We start from the raw sequence: 15713 nt of genomic DNA on the forward strand, positions 1-15713 counted from the left end.
GGACCGTGGTATTGTGGAAAGCCTAAAACTATAAAAGAGGAAGGAGATCAATTGGCAAAGGATGATCTGAATTATTATTGAATATCTGATAAAGTGCGACATCTGAAATATTGGTGATTAGCGTTGTGGAGAAGATCTGGATATGAATGAAGGAGGAAACTTAGCGTAAAGAAGGATAAGTTCTATTGATGGGTCATAATCTCTTGGCTTGAATGATAATATCTTTGCATGATTTTGATCTGTTATATATGGCGCATGCGTGATCTATAAATCTGATAATCTGGGTTAATCAGTGCCTGAATATTTGAAAGAGTGAATTATCTTTTGTAGATCTGTAGGTAGGTTCTGTTCAGCGAAGGCGCGTATATATGCTGGTTCAGTTAAGGAAAACAACGTATACGTAGGTTGTTCCATATGCAGAAGCGTATGCACGCAGGTTTCAGGCTATTAAAGTAGCGTATATATTTTGAGTTGTGATCTTGCTGCTTCTGATTATTGTTGTAGTGTTCTGGGTTCAGATTTGGTGTATGGTTATTGTTGCTGTGATCTGGGTACAGTGGTCAAAGAAGTGTTTATTTTGATTCAGTTTTGATTGGTGAGAAGGTGATTGGTTAATGCAGAAATTCTTGATGTTTGATTGATGTTATTTGTGGATCTAGTCTGAAAATTTATGAAACGTGGTCCCTGGAAGAAAGAGAAGGTTGTAGCCTTCTGTAGGCCAGCACCTATGTACTGGTATCTTGACTAGTACAAGAGCTAAGGGGGTTGTAGCTCCCTTCTAGGAGAAGCTGGAGAACGAGAGAGGGTTGTAGCTCTCTGCAGGTTGCAGCCTGCATACTGGTAAAGGACTACACCAGTACATTGTAAAAGGAAGTTTCTAATTAAAAGAAGATAAAGACGAATTGCAGTAGATAAATGAAGTAGCGTATATCATTTGAATTTGGAAAGGCGAATATTTGGCTTGATAATACTGATTCACCCCCCTCTCAGTATTATTTCCAACATAGAAACACCATATCTCCCACACTGAAGTGCGCATCCTGTCTTCCTCGATCAACATATTTCTTCATTCCCTTTGCAGCTTCGTGCAAGTGCAATCGTGCCAACTCCAAGGTCTCATCCCAAGCCTTCATGAACTTCTTCGCATGAGGACTCCTCAAAAAACCTCCTGTCACTACGGTATGCGGTGCAACTGGCATATGTCCATTCACTAACTCAAATGGACTATACCCCATCGCAGAACTCTTTTGAATGTTGTAACTAAACTTAGCAATATCCAAGAGTTCAAGCCAATTCTTCTGATCAACCGTCACATAATGTTGCAAGTAGTCCTCCAGCAATGCATTGATCCTCTCGGTCTACCCATCTGTCTGCGGATGGTAACGCGAACTCATCAACAACTCTGTCCCGAATAACTTGAACAATGTGGTCCAAAATCTGCCTGTAAAATGTGGATCTCTATCTGACACAATGCTCAATGGCATCCCCCAATACTTCACTATGTTCTTAAAGAACAACTCCGCAGTCCGCTCGGCTCCACAAGGCATCTTTGTGGGAACAAAGACAACATACTTGGAAAAATGGTCAACCACGACCATAATCCCATTATACCCCTGAACCTGTGGCAACTAAGTGATGAAGTCCATCGAGACACTCATCCACGGTCTCTCAGGAATCGGTAAAGGCTGCAACAGTCCTCCTTGCCTCTGAGTATCCAATTTGTCCTGTTGACAAATGATGCATGTATGTACATACTCCTCTACATCCTCTCACATCTTCTCCCAAAAGAACCCTCTCCCCAATAATGCCGAAGAACGACGCATCCCTAGGTGGCCAGCCCATGGCGGGCTGTGGCACTCCTTCAGAAGGTGCCTCCTGAGCCTAGATTACTTTGGAACATAGAGTCGATTTCCAAAGAACAAGAACCCTTTTCGTAGAAAGAACTTTCGTGTCTTCCCTTCCTTTATCTGCTTCACTATATTCTGCACCAAAGTATCGGTTTCAACACTTTCCTTAATCTTATTCTGCATCTCTTCTGACATATGAACTCGACTCCTACTCTTAGCTGCCCGGTCTTCTCCCTCCAACGCTTCAAGTTGTCCTTTCTTGCTAAGGGCATCTGCTACCGCATTGTGTCTTCCCGGTCTATACTCAATAGTCATGTTGAATTTTGCCAAGAAGTCCTGCCAACGAGTCTGCTTCATAGAAAGCTTCGGTTGTGATGCAAAATAACTTGTTGTAATGTTGTCAGTCTTGACAGCAAACGGCTTTCCAATCAGGTAATGCCTCCACACATGAAGACAGTGAATGATTGCAGTCATCTCCTTCTCATGGACCGAATATCTCCGTTCTCTATCCTGCAACTTTCGACTCTCGTACGCCACTGGATGCCCATCCTACATAAGAACCCCTCCTATGGCAAAATTTGAAGCATCAGTGTGTCCCTCAAACGGTCTCTCGAAGTCAGGCAACTTCAGTATCAGTGTTGTAACCATCCTCTTCTTCAAGTCATCAAATGCCTTTTGACATTTATCCGTCCAATTCCACCTCTTGTCTTTCTTCAATAGCTCTGTCAGTGCCGATGTCACCTTGGAGTACCCCTCTACAAACTTCCGTTGGTAGTTGGTCATGCGCAAGAACACCCTCATCTCATGGGCATTCTTCAGTTCAACCCAGTCCTCAATCGCCTTCACTCTGCTCGGCTCCATCCGTATGTACCCTTGACCAGCAATATGTCCAAGGAACGGAATCTCGGTCTGAGCGAACACACACTTAGACTTCTTCAAGAACAACTGGTTTGTCCTCAGTGCCTCGAACACCATTGCCAAGTGCTTCTTATAATCCTCCATGTTGTCACTGAACACCACTATATCGTCCAAGTACACTACTATGAACGAATCCAAGTATGGTCATAGGACGTCATTCATCAAAGTGCAAAACGTAGTAGGAGCATTACACAACCCAAATGGCATAACAAGGAACTCAAAGCTACCATACCTTGTTACTATCACGGTCTTCTTCTCGTCTCCTTCAACTATTCACACCTCATAATACCCATGCCTCAAGTCCAGCTTGGAAAACACTCGGGCTTTCACAAGCTTGTCAAAGCAATTAGCAGCCAATGGCAAAGGATACCTGTTCCTTACCGTCTGCTTATTCAGTGCACGGTAATCACAACACATCCTAGCTCATTCGAATCCTTCTTCCGCTGGAACAATACCGGACCTCCATAATGGGACCTTGAAGGTCTGATGAAACCTGCATTAGTTAACTCCTTTAACTATCGTTTCAACTCCTCCAACTCAAGTCTTGACAATCGATAAGGTGCTTTAGCTGGGGGTTGCTTTCCTGGCTCAAGCTCAATGCCATGGTCCACTGGCCTTGGTGGAAGCTTCTTTGGTAGCTCATAAGGCATCAAATCCGCATATTTGGCCAGTACCTTGGAAATCTCGGTTGGAACAGGCGTCCCCACTCCATCACCTTCGACATCCTTGAACATCACTGCATATGTCTCCATATCTGACTCCTTCATAGCCTTCTCCAAACTTAGTGTCGAAACATGCTGCACCCTGACTTCCCCCCTTTGCCTATGAGTGGGCAAAGTCCAAGTTTGTGACTATCCAACCAGCACCACCTCATCACAGAAGGGGACAACAATAGCCTTGTTGCCCTTCAAGAAATCCTATCCAAGTATCATATCAAAGTCGTTCATCTCCATCACTGTGAAGTCCAACTGACCCTTCTAGTCTTTTATCTGCACAGATACTTCGTGTACCAAACCTGCCACTTTAGCTCTAGAGTTCACTGCCTTGACTTCCACATTCAATGGGAAGACCATCAGTCCAACTTCTTTTGCGAACCGTGTCGTCATGAAGTTATGAGTGGTCCCCGTGTCCACCAGAGCTTGAATGGTCTTGCCATGAACCATCAAGTCCACGAAACCCAGACTGTTCATCCACGATTTCTCCATAACTTTTCCCTGCATACATGTCTATTCTCTGCATTCATCCAGCAATGGCTTCACTCCCTGTGAACCTGCTCCGATACCAACTGTCACGCCCCCAATCCTTTTTTCCTTAAATTTTCTGGGTGCGGCACCGCCTAAGTAACCAACTTTTTCCATTGTTAGATTTACTTTACGAACTACGCCTTCAACATTCATTATAAACATGAAATACATTATTAATGTGCGGAATCCATTAATAATAACTTAGAACAACAATAAGAACACTAGCAATGTGCAAGAGAATGTCTTTTATTATATATATGAGATATAGTACAATGACCAGGAGCTTGGGCTCGACCGGCATTCATAACCGAGGTTGGGCACCCGACCATGCAAGAGCGCACGATGGTCACACCACAACTCTCACCCAAATATACAACACAAGTCTTATGCCAAACAGGCGGGCGCGCCTGTGCACAACCACGCCCTTGACAACCGAAACCCGTGTATACAACTCAGTGGGCGGGCGCCTTACTATGCCCTCCACCCGCGCCTCAACCGTGCCTTCACAATTTACACTTGTGCCTTTGCCTGGCAGGCAGGCGCATCACCCATGCGCTTTGCTGCGGCTACCTTGTGTGCACTTCTCCTTATGCGAGGAAGACTTGTGAAGTTTCCTGCCAAAATGAGCACTCCAACCACATGTTTATACGCTCCAAACATCTTTGGTGACCTCCCCTCGGCCGACCCACCAACCCCATCATTTATCCATGAGCTGACGCCCTCAACCGATGTGCGACACCCATATGTCAAGTCGGCTCTCCCATCGCTCACCCACGCCTAGCTCGCCATATAAACGATGGTTTCATGCCTTATTTTTATTTTTCTATGTGGGGAGCGCGCGCACCCGGTTACACAATCGCAGGGCATTACATGACTTCTCCTACTCCCCACCGTCTAGTCTGTCAGCCATTTCTACTTTGTTCAGTAAACCCTTCCCTCATCCCGCCGTTCGCAAAAATTCAAGCTCCACCGCTTCAAAATCTACTACGATGATGGCCATGACCGCTTGTGCTTTGCCTGCTACCTTCATACTTCCTCACCTCTGAAGCTCTGACTGTTAGGGTCCCACCCTAACCCCCTTATTTATGTCATGGGATCACGTCATAGTCAAGAGTCAATAAAGCCCATATTAATATTTGTAAGTGGTTAACCCACAATTAATGACGGGACCACAGTTAGTTGCAAATGGGTCGTAGTATTAGATAGATGGTATTAATAAAACCCACGGTATTGGCCCATGGTATTGCATGTATGAGTCATATATAAAGGATAGAGACTCCCTGCGAGGAGCATCGTGTCTTATTTTGTAGTCGAGCTCTGCTCTATTGGAGGTTGCCCCCTCGAAGAGGCAAGTGAAAATTACTCTATGAATAATAAAATCATTGCTATTCTGTGTTCTAGGTATCTTTTCTTCACATATTCTGTATTTGGGTATCATTTTGCAGGTTAAGAGCATAACAAGTGGTATCAGAGCTGCAACAAGTGGTATTAGAGCACTTTCCAGGGCCGGTGGGATCTCCAATTCTTAGCAAAAAAAAATTCGGCTAGAGACGTGTTCCGGCGTCTTTAAACCACGGGATCGGTCGTTGAGTGCATAAACCTGTGGATTTGGGGAGGAATGCATGCAGGAAATACAAGAGGTGGTCATGTCTGTTGGACTCCCTTGTAACCCCTGTGGGTACCCCTTCGAGTAGTAGCGCATTAGACAGAACCGCGCATGGACTGTCTTCCACGTACCCTCTGGGTATATCGAAAGCCCCCTAGGCTCCCTTGAAACCTCGCCATAGATAAACCGTCGGCCGTCTTGTGGCTACAGTACACCGATAACAGCACTCGGAGAGATTACTCACCCGTACGATAGGGTAGTCGGGTTGTACGGCTAAGGGTACGGTAGATCCTCCTTAGTTAGAGCCCTGAAACATTGGGCCGAGTACTACTGCTAGACCCTTATGTATATTGCGATCTGTAGCACCTGACACTCCTCAAGACCATAGTGCCCTTTTCTATCGGGGGATCGCACATCATCTATATCAGATCCGCTTGTGCAAAGGAGTGCAGTAGCAGCAGCTGACATCAGTCCCGCAGTCTCGAGTTCGCAGATCCGTCATTCCGCTCTATTAGATCCAGCCGATCCGCAACAGTAGTCTGTTCCGCTGCCCAGAGCTATCCAATCTGCCATTCAGATCTCTCAGATCCACCAGATCGGAGTTTTTATGAAGGGTTCCTATACCAGGGTATAATTTTCGCAGGACTTTTGGCCACATTGACATTTTGAAGAGTTGGCAACTGCAGTATTGATTTTGAGATCTTCTGGGGTGCTTATTGGTGATCTAGCCCATCAGAATCAGGACGACGAGCTGAGCACGGTGGTACCATTCAATTATTAGTGAAATTTTTTTCGGCGGTCCCAATTGTTCATAAGGTTGGTGTATGCTAGAAACTAGAGCCCAAGCGATGACCAATGAAAGGATGGACAAACTTGAAGAATCCATGCAAACCCTCAACAATCAGCTTAACGGAGTATGTATCCAGGTCCAGTAATTAATCCTGAAGGGCAAGGAGCAAGCCCATGAGGAGGCGTATAATGGCCATGAATACAATGAGGGTGAGTCTAGCCACTCTCCTCACATCTGGCACACACACCAACCACCCAGTCAGCGACCTCCCAAGTTGGATATGCATAAATTTGATGGTTCACACCCGTCAGCATGGATAGCACAAATGGACCAATATTTCAAACTGAATTGTATCTTAGATGATGCGACTCAGCTTATGTTGGGGAGCATATACTTGGACAATGAAAGGTGGCAATGGTGGGAATGGCATCAATGTTGCAATGGACCTTTTAAGACTTGGAACCAATGTACAAAAGCTCTTCAAAGCCGCTTTGAACATGAGGACTCTTTTTTGGGTCGTCTTACTAAGCTCCCACAGACGGGTACAATGGATGAATATATTACAGCTTTTGAAGCCTTAGCCTTCCGCACTTGGGGTCTCTCAGATGTGTTCTACACGGAATGTTTTATCAGCGGTCTTAAAGAAGCCATCAAAGCTCAAGTCTTACTGCACCACCCTCCCACATGGACAGAGGCTTGCAAGGTAGCCGGTAACGTGGAACGTGCATTAGCAGCCCAATATAGTCGCCCAAATTTCTCCACTAAAGGACGCCACCCACAAGCTCACAACACAACTCAAACACTTAAGGTCCAAAAGGTGTCACCTGCAGAAATGGCCGAAAAAAGAAAGCAAGGACTATGTTACTACTGTGATGAAAAATACTCCCCAGGTCATAAATGCAAGGAGCCCAAATTTTTTCAAATAGATGCCACTGACTACAGCTCAACAGAGGAAGATCCACCACTTGAGGAACATGAGGCGCTAGAAGAAGACAACCAAAAGGACAATGTCTCTGACGAACCAGTTATTTCGTTGCATGCGTTGGCAGGGATTTCTTCCCCTCAAACTCTCAAAATCAGAGGTTTTCTTAAACATCGCCCAGTAGTAGTCTTGATTGATAGTTTAAGCACACATAATTTCATCCATCAAAAAGTCGCAGAAGCAGTGCATTTTGTACGAGCAGTTTCTAACTTCCAAGTCCAAATTGTGGATGGGGGCACAATGAAATGTGAAGGCCGCTATGAAAATGTCAAACTTCAAATGGGGGATTATCAGTTGAAAACCCACATGTTTGCCATACACATGGGGGGTTGCGACATTGTCCTCGGTGCTGAATGGCTCCGCACTCTTGGGCCAATCACAATGGATTTCCAGGAGTTATATATGAGTTTTAAGCAGAAAAACTCCACACATACCCTCCGTGGACTCCAGGCGGGAGCCCCCTCGATCATCAGCTCGCATAGGATGGAAAAATTGTTAAAAAAGGGCCATCATGGAGTGGTAGCTCAATTTAATGCCATCCAGGTAGTCGAAACCAAGTCTCTGCCAATTCATCCTGAGATGCAACAGATTTTAAATAACCATATGCTGGTCTTTGACAAGCCTCATGAGCTTCCACCCTCGCGAGGGGAACATGATCATAGCATCACCTTGGTTCCAGGGGCCCAACCCCCAAATGTGCGGCCATACAGATATCTGTTCACCCAAAAGAATGAAATAGAAAAAATAATCAAGGAACTTTTGGAAGCAGGTGTCATTCGTCCCAGCATTAGTCCTTATTCATCCCCAGTGGTCATGGTGCTCAAGAAAGATGGGGAGTGGCGGATGTGTCCCGACTTCAGGGCCCTCAATAAGTTGACAACCAAAGATAAATTTCCCATCCCGGTGGTTGACGATTTGCTGGACAAACTCAATGGGGCTCAATTCTTCACTAAGTTGGATCTTCGCTCAGGCTACCACCAAATTCGCATGAAGGAAGTCGACATTCCCAAGACTACTTTCAGAACTCATGAAGGCCATTATGAGTTCTTGGTCATGCCATTTGGTCTTTGTAATGCCCCCTCTACTTTTTAGAGCCTTATGAATCACATTCTCAAACCATATCTTAGGAAATTTGTCCTTGTCTTCTTCGATGACATCCTCATCTATAGTGGCACTTGGGCTGCACATCTTCAGCATGTAGATCTACTCTTGCAACTACTTTGCAAGCATAAATTATTTGTCAAGATGTCCAAGTGTTCGTTTGGCATGGAAGAAGTTGAGTATTTGGGCCACATTGTGGGGCGTGAAGGTGTCAAGGTAGACCCCAAAAAGATCCATGCAATGCAAGAATGGCCTCAACCTAAGACCTTGAAGAGCTTGAGAGGATTTTTGGGTCTCACAGGCTATTATCGTAAATTTTTCCGCAACTATGGACACATAGAGAAGCCCCTCACTCAACTCCTAAAGAAAAATTCCTTCCTCTGGAACGAGGAAGCACAACAGGCATTTACCGCTCTCAAAAATGGCATGTGTTCCACTCCAGTCTTAGCACTACCTGACATCACCAAATCCTTTGTCATTGAATGTGATGCTTCGGGGACAGGTATGGGGGCGGTCTTAATGCAGGAAGGGCGACCTTTGGCCTTCACAAGCCAACAACTAAGTGGGAGGAATCTGGGCCAATCTACCTACGAAAAAGAAATGATGGCCATCTTACACGCAGTCGAGACCTGGCGACCTTACTTATTGGGGCGACGTTTTCAAATCCGCACAGATCATCACAATCTTAAATATTTTTTGGAGCAATGCCTATCATCCCCACAACAAAATAAATGGCTCGCAAAAATGTTGGGATATGATTATGAGATCATTTACAAGAAAGGGAAAGACAATAGTGTAGCAGATGCATTATCTCGCCAATTTGAGGAAGCAAGTACGCTGCTAGCAATTTCAATCCCCATTCTAGAGTGGATTGAAGAGGCTCGCAAGGAATGGTTTTCACACCCCGGGCTATCCCAACTCATTTCTCAATTGCAGGTAGATCCAAATTCCACCAAGGGCTACTCGTGGCAGGATGATATTCTTCGCTACAGGGACAGAGTCGTAATAGCACCAACATCCACCCTCAAAAGTCGCATTTTGGCAGAATTGCACTCATCTCCCATTGCAGGACATTCGGGCTTTCAGAAGACGTATGCTCGCACCAGAAGATCATTTTTTTGGACAGGCATGAAAAAGGACATCCTTACTTTTGTAGCAGAATGTGATGTTTGTCAATGCCACAAAGGGGAAACTGTCAACACACCAGGCACATTACAACCATTTCCCATTCCGACATCAATTTGGACGGAGGTTTCTATGGATTTCATTACAGGTCTTCCAAAGTCTGGGAACAAGTCACTCATCATGGTGGTTGTGGACCGACTGTCGAAGTATGCTCATTTCTGCGCCCTACCCCATCCATTTACACCAACTTTGGTCGCTCAATCTTTCATGGATCAGATTTTCAAATTGCATGGCATGCCCACTTCTATTGTGTCCGATCGCGACCCGATCTTCACCAGTAATTTTTGGCAGGAACTTTTCAGGATACAAGGCACTCAACTAAAACTCAGTACTTCCTATCATCCGCAAACGGATGGTCAAACTAAAGCCGTCAACAAATGTCTAGAAACCTACCTTAGGTGTTTCACTTCAGAAAAGCAACACCTTTGGGTACAGTGGTTACCTCTGGCTGAATGGTGGTATAACACCAACTATCATGCCACCACCAAAATGACTCCCTATGAAGCAGTATATGGTCAACTTCCGCCTTCCCCTACTTCTTATCTCAAGGGGTGCTCCAAAGTACAAGCAGTGGATCAACTCCTACAACACCGCGCAACCATGCTCGCCCATCTTAGAGAGAATCTTCATCAAGCTTAGAACCGCATGAAGCAACAGGTCGACCAGCATCGCTCAGAGCGCCAATTTCAAGAAGGGGATCAGGTCTTTTTAAGGCTACAACCATATAAGAAAACATCACTCAAAAACAAGGGTTGTCAAAAGCTCTCTCCAAAATTCTACAGACCATACCAAGTACTTCAGCGCATTGGAGAAGTGGCTTTGCCACCTACTGCAAAAATCCATCCAGTTTTCCATGTATCGTGCCTTAAGAAAGTGATTGGGAACAATTGCCAAGTTCAAACTAGTCTACCTGAATTGGATGAAGAAGGGTCAGTCTGGCCTCAACCCGAACAGGTTTTAGACACACGAGACAAGCACCTGCACGGCCGCATGATTAAGGAAGTCCTCGTCAAATGGAAAGACACCTCTCCGGAAGATGCAACTTGGGAACCAGCCACTATTCTTCAGCAGTTTCCACAGCTTCAGCCTTGAGGACATAACCCCCTTATTTATGTCATGGGATCACGTCATAGTCAAGAGTCAATAAAGCCCATATTAATATTTGTAAGTGGTTAACCCGCAATTAATGACGGGACCACAGTTAGTTGCAAATGGGTCGTAGTATTAGATAGATGGTATTAATAAAACCCACGGTATTGGCCCGTGGTATTGCATGTATGAGTCATATATAAAGGATAGAGACTCCCTGCAAGGAGCATCGTGTCTTATTTTGTAGTCGAGCTCTGCTCTATTGGAGGTTGCCCCCTCGAAGAGGCAAGTGAACATTACTCTTTGAATAATAAAATCATTGCTATTCTGTGTTCTGGGTATCTTTTCTTTGCATATTCTGTATTTGGGTATCATTTTGCAGGTTAAGAGCATAACACTGACCCAGCAGCCCTTCATAAGTGCCCCAGCCAGTGTAATTGGCTTTGATCATATTTCGACCTTTGCTCTGGTCATTAGAGCGAACATATAACACTTCTCGTTACTTTTTTCTGTTATAAAATTTTATCATTATATAGTTCTTGAATCTTGTATGTTTTTAATATTAAAGACTTTAACATTTCTTATTGCTTTGCTAATATGAAAAACCTAGGAGGTGTAATTAGGAATATAATTATTAAAATAATTGCATGACTGAATTGATTTAAGGTATGGCTGGATTTGATTAGGGTTTATTCACCAATATGTATAACATTATTGATTGACAGTGATGACTTATTATAAATTAATTATATTATTATTATGACAGTTGAATTTAGATAGATTTAAAAAATTAAAATTGGCATATAAGATAATAGATATTTAAGTGTGAATATGGTTGAACACCGCTAGTTTTTTATTTCACTTACCATATTTTGCAATATCTTCTTTTCAAGTTTTTTTTTGGGTAATGGTTAAATATATGATTTATTAGAAAGGGTAAAATATTATATTAAAAAATAAAAAATGTCATAACAAAGAACCTCCAAGGGGCTGACAAGGAAGTTCTCTTCGTTTCGAAAACGGACCATACTAGCTAGAATAATATTCTTAATTAGTTGGCGAAGGTGTCATGCCCCTACCTTGGCGGTGATCTTCCAACCGCACAATCAAGGTGTGGCACAATCGACCACTCTCTTTTTAACAATACTTGTGATCATAGACTACGCCTACTCCTATACTTAGTTTATTTTTCAACTGCTAAGTATACCTTCATTAAGATAACAGAAACTTTCACATTAACCATAAACACATTATCATCATTTATACAAGTAGGCAGCAGGTATAACTTGCGAGGGGCAACTCCCTGTAATTATGAATCTGCCCAAAAAAATGATAATACTTCAATTTTTACAAATTTACACTATGTCTATAAATTCTACAACAAGGATGCACTGTCGTGTAGCTTTGCCTTTTCACCGTGCGGACGCACCCCTCGGATGAACTCACGAAACCTTTGTTTATCAGTGCCTAGCTTGTCATGTCATTCATCGCACACACCCACCGTTTGGCTTGCCCACTCACCGAACTCGCCGTTAAACTTGCCTGCCTATCGTATCACCCACCGAATGCCACTTCGTTCACCGTTGCACCATTTCACCTTGCTCGGGCGCTTTCCACCAAACGAACCCATTTGTTATGTCGACCCGCCGACACGTTCCACCCGAGCTTGCCCTCCATCATCGTTTCATCATCCATGGGCGTGCTCCACCTGGCTCGCCCGTTCAGCACGAGTCGTCGCACGTCCACACGACTTCGTCAACCGACGTGCTCACCAAAACCTGTCAACTTGTCGTTTTGTTTGGGCGCAGTCACCACGAATGCCCAACTCTCCATTTTCTCGGTGCATTTGACTCGCCCAACTCGTTGTTTACTGGGCGCGTTTATTCCAACATGCCAACTCGCCAACCCATCGGCGCCCTTGCCTAAGCTCAGCCTCATGCAAACCTGCTCGCTGACCCGTGGTTGTCACCCGTTGTTCAACATTTGTTCGCTCGACTAACGTGTGCTCCTCACGTTCGACTTGACCCACCCATTTTGTTATGCCTGAGGACTAACCGTCCTCGACTGCCACCAAATTCCTTAACCTCCGGATTAGGTACTTCGGCCTAAGAACCGCCTGCACCTTTGCCCAACCTTCAAACTCCTCTCTTCGGCTTGCCCTTGGCTCTTCGTTGAGTTCATACTTGCCTTATGAGATTGTTGAATGATTTTTCCTTTCTCCACTTTCCCACGCTCTACTTATACCATTCGCCATTGTGTGGGGTTGTCGACCTACGGCCTAGCTGACCCATCATTTTCCTTTTTTGGCTAATTTCTTCTCGTCGGCCATGGTGGAGGTGCCCACACCCGGGACCACCCTGCCATATAAGTCCATCACCGAAATCTCCAACACTTAGTCATTTTTCCTATCGAACGACTTCACATTTCTCCTTTGGTTAACTGGCTTGTCGTACCGTGTGGGGGCGCCATTTCGCTGGTTACTCCGGCTCGCAGCGCTCACACATCGTGCGCCCGTCGCCAAGCGATTCTAACTCGGGGGTGTTACATCCTCCCCCACTCCAAGCCTTTGTCATCCTCGACAAACCTTTATCCCAACAACTTCCCATCGCCAAGACTGCCAATCAACCACTGTCGCAATGTGCTACTAGCTCCCACATCCAAGATGCTCATACTACTTGCATAAATCATCAGTCTATGCCCTCCATGAAGAAAAACCTTCTTGATCCATGACTTCAACCAGTCAATATACCCCAGACATCCTTGCAGCATATGTAATACGATCTTCTCCACCATGTGTCATTTCATCATGTGAACTTCTGCAGAATACTCCATCCAACACAACATCTCAGTCGAAACCAAGACATTTATCTGACACAAATTCAATGCACTGTATGCCCCCATATCATCGAATTAGTTGGGTAGTTAATCCAACCACGACGCTCAACCCATAAGAATGTACCTTCTTTATGCCATCGTCAGTTGTTTCTTAATCATCATATCATAATCTCAAGCTCAATCAAGAATATGTCAAAATAAGCCATGCTCAGGTCCATGGTATGTCTATCCCATCTGCAACATGTTGTCCATGATGCTAATGCCAATGTGTTGTTATGCAGTCGCATTCATTCCTACATCATTTACTTGTCAACATAAAGAAGCCCCCTCCAAGGCCCCTTGTCAAGGTGGTGTAGCCCCTCCCAAATAAGGACCCTGCACCAACATTTCTCCAAGGTTGCCTATCGAGAAATGAGAGCCAAGAAGTTTCCTCCCTGACTCTCATGTACCCATTTATCAGATTGATGTTGCGTTCTCAAGTACCTGTGCACAACCTCAACCTCCTCACATGTACAACCAAGCTTCCCAAGCTTGTCTTCTATCAACTGAAAGTCATATATGCCCATGGCATATCTGCAAAACTCCACTATGCCAACCGGATCCCTACCTACATAATCTTCTCCAACCACTGCCACTGAAGAAGTATTCGAACTTCCTTCATCTGCAACTCCATCGTGAAGATCTTTGGTAGAAGATGTTCCTACCAAGTGTTCCAAGATTCGTGAAATTGATCTTCCACTTCCATCTTTCTTCTTCGCTCTTGCAACGAAATTAACTAACTTCTCTTCCTTCGTTGTTTGAGTCATACTCCCAAGTCCTCTTTTCTCCACATCCTCATGCTTCACATTTGAATCTTTGGGATACAAAGTCATAGAAGGCATCCTTGGTCTATACCCCAAGCAAATTCTATTCATTGGAACTAACATGGTTCTCCCTTCATCTATGATCAAGACAATATCCCGGCCCATCATCAGTATGGCTTGTGAAAGATTCAAAAAAATATTGCCTCAGCACCATAGAATGATCATCCAAGTCCATGATCCTCAAGTCAAACTTTTGAAACCAAGAGCCCACTCTCACCTGAGTGTTCTCCATCACACTAGTAACAACTTTCATCGTAGAGTTAATGGCTTTGAAAGCACTCCACTCTCTTCCCATTTTAGATTTCTTCCCAAAAGACTCTGTTGATTTCTTTCTCAGGAAAGTGTGAGTAGCTCTCATGTCCACCAAAGCTACAGATATCTTGCCACATATGGTCACCTGCACAAAACCCAGCTTCAAGGAATCACCATCTTCCTTTGGCTTGATCTTGCGCCTCACATCAGCAACCTTCTCCAGCAATTTGACCTTAGAAGAGTCTATCACCTTATGCTTCAACCAAACTTCCCTCTTAAGGTACTTCACTTCCTTGTTTAGCTCCTCTAAGAAACTCGATCTTGGGCCAGCTTGATTTCCTTCAAGCTCACCCTCCATCGCTTCCTGCTTAAGTGCACAAACCAAGTTTCCATTGACTCCTTCTATCTGTAGCAAACTAAGCCTCTGGACATCCATTTGACTATCTCGCTGGTAGTCCCAAAGTCTATTTGTGTAGTCGAGCTCATCTTGCTCTATCACAATGACCTTCCTATCAAGAAATTCCTTCATCACATCCTTAAGTTGCTTGACTTCAATGTCTGCCATGGTGCTTTTCTCCCTCAGTCGAACTCTTTTATCCATGAGTTCTTGGAGTCTAAGACCATCCCATCAGATTTCCTCATCAATTCCCTTAAGCTCATCAGCCTCCACATGAAGATTATTCAATTCTTCCCGCAAATATTCCATGCTTCTTCCTATCTGCATCAAGGGTTCACACACTTGAACAATAGGTTCATATCGTTCTTGCGATCTTCTTTCCAATAATCACCCCTGTCTTTCATCCTTTCAAGCGCTCCTTTGAACACCTTCATCTGTTCGGCAAGTAATCATTACGTGCTTCACCTTCAACAGTTATCGGCCTTCAAACCTGAAACTTCAATTGAAATCACTTTAAAACCTGAAACACCTTTCAGATTTCTCCTTCAATTCTAAATCACCAAATCCTGTAGAATACGGACCTCTGATACTACCTGTCACGAAG

Source organism: Pinus tabuliformis, chromosome 8, assembly GCF_031772625.1.
Source record: "Pinus tabuliformis cultivar Carrire ecotype Pingquan chromosome 8, CPIR1, whole genome shotgun sequence".
NCBI lineage: Eukaryota > Viridiplantae > Streptophyta > Pinopsida > Pinales > Pinaceae > Pinus > Pinus tabuliformis.